The sequence below is a fragment of the Balaenoptera borealis genome, assembly GCF_965194805.1.
Source record: "Balaenoptera borealis genome assembly, contig: HAP1_SCAFFOLD_483, whole genome shotgun sequence".
Lineage (NCBI taxonomy): Eukaryota > Metazoa > Chordata > Mammalia > Artiodactyla > Balaenopteridae > Balaenoptera > Balaenoptera borealis.
Window position 1 is genome coordinate 279,629 of NW_028123714.1, and position 6,300 is coordinate 285,928.

The 6,300-nt window shown below is 63.0% G+C and overlaps 1 pseudogene across 1 annotated transcript; it reads left to right on the plus strand.

The window, feature by feature from the left end:
- The first annotated feature begins 682 nt into the window (after window positions 1-682).
- LOC309621470 (thimet oligopeptidase-like) lies at window positions 683-4,120 on the plus strand (annotated as a pseudogene). The gene is made up of 7 exons: window positions 683-824; window positions 1,025-1,400; window positions 1,489-1,684; window positions 2,699-2,741; window positions 2,848-2,976; window positions 3,613-3,751; window positions 3,965-4,120. The product of its transcript is annotated as a thimet oligopeptidase-like (transcript).
- Window positions 4,121-6,300: the final 2,180 nt, after the last annotated feature.

The following is a 6,300-nucleotide window of genomic DNA, read 5'->3' on the forward strand; positions in this document are numbered from 1 at the left end:
GGTCCATACCGCATGTGGCTGCAGTCTGTGCTTCTCCCGTTTAGCATCTTCAGTAGATGGGGGCTGTGCATGAGCCCTTCATCTTCCCCGCAGACACCACTGGTGCTTGCTCGGCCTCGCGGGTGATGTCCACGGGGGACAGACCTGTGTCCCCACCTTCTTGGGCTGCAGACAGGCCACGTTGGTCCTGTGGTGACTGGGGGCTCCCAGGAGAACCCCACCGCAGACCCAGAGAGGTGGCCCCAGAGAAGGTGGCGTACGCCTGGGGCCAGGCCTCACCAGCCAACCACGGGGCACCTGCAGCAACAGGTCTCTCGCCGTCCAGGGGCTGGGTGTTCGGGCGCCGTGGGGATGAGCTGCTGTCTGCACGGCAGCCAAGTTTGTATTGTTGAGCCCGGGGAGGCCCCTGGGTGGCTCCTGGAGAGCCTGGTCACATTTCTTCCTGCCCTTGGCCTTAGAGCTCATCATGGTTCACGCCGTTTCTGGTTCCAAAAGGACCTGTGTTCATAAAGACCACATGTTAGGACAGCACCAAAGTGTCTAGAAATCCAGGCCAGGAGGAGGAGGGAGGGGGTTTGGCTGTGCCCGCCAGTGGCCTGAGAGCCCTCCCACCCACAGAGACCTGGCCCGGGGCCTGTGGGGAGGGCGTGGCCCACGGTCCCCAGCGCTGGCTGTCTCTGGGTTCCAGGAGAACTGCGCGATCCTCGGGGAGCTGGTAAGGCTGCAGGCTCAGAAGTCCCGCCTGCTGGGATTCAGCACGCGTGCCGACTCTGTGCTGGAGATGAACATGGCCAAGACCAGCCAGGTGGTGGCCACTTTCCTAGGTAACCCCGCCTCCCCGAGTCCCAGTGGGGACGGGGGTCAGGTGGACCTTGACTGGACGTGGTGCTGCCTGAGACCCCACTGTGTCAGCCCTTGGGGGTCGCCTTCCCCAACCCTTCATTCTGCCTCGAGGGGCGTGGGGTGGGGGGCGGCTGGGCGGCTGCCACAGGGACATAGCTGAGCCTCTCCCCTCCGCCCGCAGATGAGCTGGCCCAGAAGCTGAAGCCCCTCGGGGAGCAGGAGCGGCCCTGATCCTGGAGCTAAAGAAGGCTGAGTGCCAGAGGCGGGGCCTGCACTTTGACGGGCCCATCAACGTCTAGGACCTGCGCTACTACATGAACCAGGGGGAGGAGACGCGCTACCACGTGGACCAGTACCTGCTCAATGAGTCCTTCCCCATGCAGGTGGTCACGCGCGGGCGGCTGGGCATCTCCCAGGAGCTGCTGGGGCTGACCTTCGACCTGGAGGAAGGCGCCAACATGCGTCACGAAGATGAAGATGTGAGGCTCTACACGGTCCGGGACGCGGCCTCGGGCAAGGTCATCCATCAGCAAGTTCTACCTGGACCTCTACCCTCGGTGCATGCGTGGGGGAACCTGTTGGCCGTGGGCCGGGGCTCCTCTGTGGTAGCGGGGGTAGCGGGGCCTCACCCGCGTCCCTCCCCAGGGAAGGGAAGTCCGGGCACATGGCCTGCTTTGGCCTGCAGCCGGGCTGCCTGCAGCAGGACGGGAGGCGCCAGATTGCCATCGCGGCCATGGTGGCCAACTTCACCAAGCCTACGCCCAACCCGCCCTCCCTGTTCCAGCATGATGAGCTGGAGACCTACTTCCATGAGTTCTGGCAAGCGATGCACCAGCTCCGCTCCCAGGAGGGTGCGGGCGAGGGGCTGAAGGCAGGGGGCGGGGAGGGCCCGGGCTCTCCCGTGGTCCTCAGGCAGGCCCTCGCCACGGGATTCTTCCGCTGATGTCACCCCGCACGAGGAGACGCCCTCGGTGTCAGTTTCCATCATCAAACCCCACGCACTGGGCGCGTAAACAACGGAAGTGGATGTCCTCGAGACTCTGGAGGCTGGAAGTCCCAGATCAAGGAGTCAGGACTGGTTCCCTGCATGTTAAATACAGGTATTCAAGAGTTGCCTTTAAAAAAGACAAAATAGAAGAAAGGAACGTTGCATGCAAGGCTGGTGAGTGATGAGTGATGAGAACCAGAGGTTAGGCTCTGGGGCCGGGAGCACCACGCCCTGTGAGGCCCTGGGGCTGCTGCCAGTCTCGGTGGAGGCTCAGCAAGTCCCAGTGACTTCCCAATGTGGGGGGGGGTCCCCAGATGAGCGTCTGGGCCCAGGACCCAGTGCTCGTTCAGTCTTCCTGCAGTCAGCCCTTCGTCCTGAGAGCGATGCTCTCACAGACTGCAACCGGAGCGCGTGGGGACACTTTACTGAGCTGTGCAGCCGTCACTACTGCCCTGTTCTGGAACATTTCCCTCACCCCAAAAAGGTCCCTCACGCCCTTAGTTATCATTCCCTCCCCTCCCCTGTCCCTGACAACCAGGAACCCACTCTGACTCTGTGGATCTACCTGTTCTGGACGTTTCCCCTCAGTGGGGTCACACCCTGTGTGTCCTTCTGTGTCTGACTTCTCTCGCTGAGCACCGTGTTCTCACGGTGCATCCACGTGGCAGCGAGTGGCAGGGCTTCACACCTTTGCGTGGTCGAGGGCCGGAAAAAAGACAAACGAAAAGAAGGGCACGTTGCCTGCGACTCTGGTGACAGCCGGGGATGAGAACCAGAGGGTAGGCTCTGGGGCCGGGAGCGCCGCGCCCTGTGAAGCCCTGGCGCTGCTGCCAGTCTCGGCGGGGCACGAGCAGCGCCGTCCCCCAGGAGCTGCTGGACAAGCTCATCAAGTCCCGGCTGGCCAACCCCCGTGCGGCCGGGCCGAGGGAAAGGAAAGGGGCTCCCGGACCGCCCGGCTGGAAAGCGCGGCCTGGACACAGTGCCAGCGCCCCCGTCTCCTTCCTCCCGCCCTCCAGGCCTCTTCAACCTGCGCCAGATCGTCCTGGCCAAGGTGGACCAGGCCCTGCACACGCAGACGCCCTCGGACCCGGCCTAGGACAATGCCCGCCTCTGCCAGGAGATCCTCGGGGTCCCAGCCACGCCAGGTAGCCAAGCGCACGCCGGGCCCACCTTAGCGGTCGGTTGGCGGCTACTGCCCAGGTCAAGAGGATCCTCTGGTGGTGTGTGAAGGGGGACCGACTGACGGGCTCTGGTCGAGGCTCGCTGACCTCTGGCCTCTTCCTGCCTGGGTTCCTGGGCTGGTCCCTCCAGCTGTGGCCCGCGGAGTCCGAGGGTGGGCTGGGCGTATCTGCACGTGCTTTCTGGAGAGCCTGGAAGAGGCAGGAGAGGGCTTCATACCCTGGACGGAACGCGTCGACGAGGTTTGCCCGAGCGTGTCGGTGCGGAGACGCAGTTCACTCCCTCGTGAGCGCTTTAACCCGCGCTCTCCCCGTGCTGGAGGGCGAGCCCTGACTCATCCCTCGGAGCCTCGGGCAGCTGTCCCTGTAAGAGGCTTAGGGGTGAACCCTCGTGAGCTTCAGCAGAAAGTCGGCAAAGATTGATTTGTGTCCCTCCACTGAGTTGCCCGCAAGGTCCCCGTTTTCTAGAAGTGTTGGGCCAATACTCCCTCTAGTGGCAGGGGACTCAGACAGGGCTGCTTTGAGGCCCCAAGCTCTGGGCTCTGGGGAAGGGGCACGGAGCGGCCAGGGGGCCGGGCAGGAGCCTCTCCGCGTGTGTCCCAGGGACCCACCTGCCTGCGACCTTCGGCCACCTGGCAGGAAGCTACGACGCCCAGTCCTATGGCTACCTGTGCAGCGAGGTGTACTCCGCGGACACGGTCCACACACTCGTTTCAAGCAGGAGGGCGTCCTGAGTGGCAAGGTGAGAGGCCGGCCTGCCGTGCAGACCAACACGGAGGTCCTTGGCCTGGGCCTAGATGCTTGTGCCGCCCGCCTGGGCCTGCCAGGCTCTGAGGGCCCTGCCCAGAACCCCCTGCTCCCCTGCCCTTTGTTGAGTCACAGCAGAGGTGGCCACATCCACACCCTCCGTGAAGGGGGTGCTCCACCCTCCTGCAGCCCCGCCCCCTCTCCTCAGGTTGCCATGGACTACAGAAGCTGCATTCTGAGGCCAGGGGGCTCCGAGGATGCCAAGGGCATGGTGAAGCTCTTCCTGGGTTGTGACCCCATGCAGGACGCCTTCCTCCTGAGCAAAGGGCTGCAGGTTGAGGGCTGCAAGCCGCCGGCCTGCTGACGGCACGGGGTTTTGCCCCCCCAGGCGGGCCGGGTGCCTTAGCGCCCCGTCGGGGCGGGGGAGGGGCCGTGTGTCCTCCCAGCCCCCGAGTCCCCGGCGGCCGGCCTAGGCCAAAAGTCTCCACCTGGAAGTGTCTGGAAAGCCTGGCATCAAGGCTCCCCCTTGTTGCACTAATGCAATCCCTTCCTGGGGAGCTTTCCTGGTAACAAAACGGTTCTTTGAAAACGCAGCCATTAATAAAAAAGACTCTACTCCTGGTCTCTGCCTGCCGTCCCTTCCACCACAGGAGTGGCATGGGGGCCGTCACACTGGGGGGAGTTCTGACCTTGGTCGGGGATCAGCCCTGGGGCCGTGGTGACGCGTCTGGGTCACTGGGAGACGGCTGAGCTGTGGGGTGAGTTCAGACGGGGATGGTGCCCCGCACCCCGACCGGGCAGGCTCTCCAGTGAGGGGGTGTCAGTTTCCTGCCGGCCTCTCGCCCGTCACTGTTTGGCATCTCGGGGGCTGTGACTGGCTGGAGCTGGTTCTGGCGGTGGGCACAGCTGCGGGAAGCCCGGCTGTGGCTGTCCCTGTCCCCGTGTCCTGTCCTCCTGCTCACGGCTGGCCGGCTGGCTCCCTCTGGTCATCGGCAGCTGCTGAAGTCTGGACCACAGCAAGGGGCCGCCTTCCTGGGTCCTAGCAATTCTTCCCAAAGGCCTTAGGGATGTGTTTTGGTGGCAGTAGGAATTCAGAGAGGGTGCTGCACCACTGGAGCGGTAGGGTGGCTCTGGACCGTCCCGTGTGTCCTTCCCTGGCCTTTGAGCTCCTTGGGAGCCCTGCCTCCACAAAGGACGCCAGGCAGCGGAACGAGGGCGCGGGCGGCGCCCCGACCTTCTCCCCGTGGCCCAGGCGGGCAGGCCGTGCCACGCTCTGTCCTCCCCTCAGCCTGCCCGCCCGTTCTGTTGTTATTTTACCGAAGAGGACACAGACATTCAGAGAGGCTAGGGTCCATGCCTGAGGTCTCATATCCAGTAAGTGTCAGAGCCGGGGTTTGAACCCAGACAGCCTGTCCCGGAGACCGCGCCCTTACCTCTACACAAACCACCTCCTGGTTCCCTTTATTAGCACAAGACTCATTTCCCTGACAAGCCCAGGCCCCATAAAGGCAACCCTGCCTCCCCCACGTGACCAGCCCTTGCCAACTACTCACCCCAGTGGCAGAGGGACGAGCCACACAGGGGACCCGCCCATCTTGGCCATGGGGACACAGACACCCACTCACACCCAGAAGGACCTCCTCTTTACCTTAGGCCACACGCCCATGCCGAAGGAGCTGCTGTCTGCCAGCTGGTGCAGGTACAGTTCTGTCCTGGAAACAGAGAAGGGACCAGAAGTAAGGGAGGACCCACCCACACCAGTGGCCTGGCAGGGCAGGTGGGCATCATGGCACGGGGCTCCACAGAGTGCCCCAGGTGGCCCCGGGGTCTGCCTCAGGCCCTGGCCCTGCCTCCCGAATATTCCTCACTTGCTGCCCTCAATGGGCCCTTCTTAAGTGAAGGCCTTCCAGAAGCTTCCTTACTCCTCAGTTACCCTGCTCTGAAAACTGGGAGTTTCCTCCCTAATCTGCCCTCTCTCCAAAGGGTAAGGTGCCCCTCTGGCCTTAGCCAGGAGGCTCAGGACAGGTTGGGCCTGCCCTTCAGACGGGGGTGGAAGGCAGGAGACAAATGATGGGGGACGCAGAGGCAAATTGAAAATTATCACCCCTCGCCTGGGGTGAGCACTCCCTGGAGCTTCACTAGATAGAACCTTACTCATTCGTTCAACAGATGAGGAAACCAAGGCTCAGAGACAGGGAGCCACATGTCCAAGAATTCCCAGGAGTCAGCGAGGGGCAGAGATGACTCCCTGGGCCACCTCCCCCAGAAGGCCCTCCCAGATGAGTCTTGTGGCTTCTCTGCTGTTCCACCTGGTGCCTCCTCGCCCTGAGCTACCTCAGGTGCACCCAAGGCTCTCACAGAGTTTAGGAGCTTCTGGAAGATTTGGGGTCTGCTGTTCCTTGCCCACCTCCCACGCTGCTGTCAGAACCTGTACCAAAATGTCACCGTCACAGCAGACATCCACCACCACCCCCCAGCGTGTATAAAGAGCCATATGTGAATTATCTCACTTAATCCTGTAAGGTCAGCAGTCAAGGTACTATT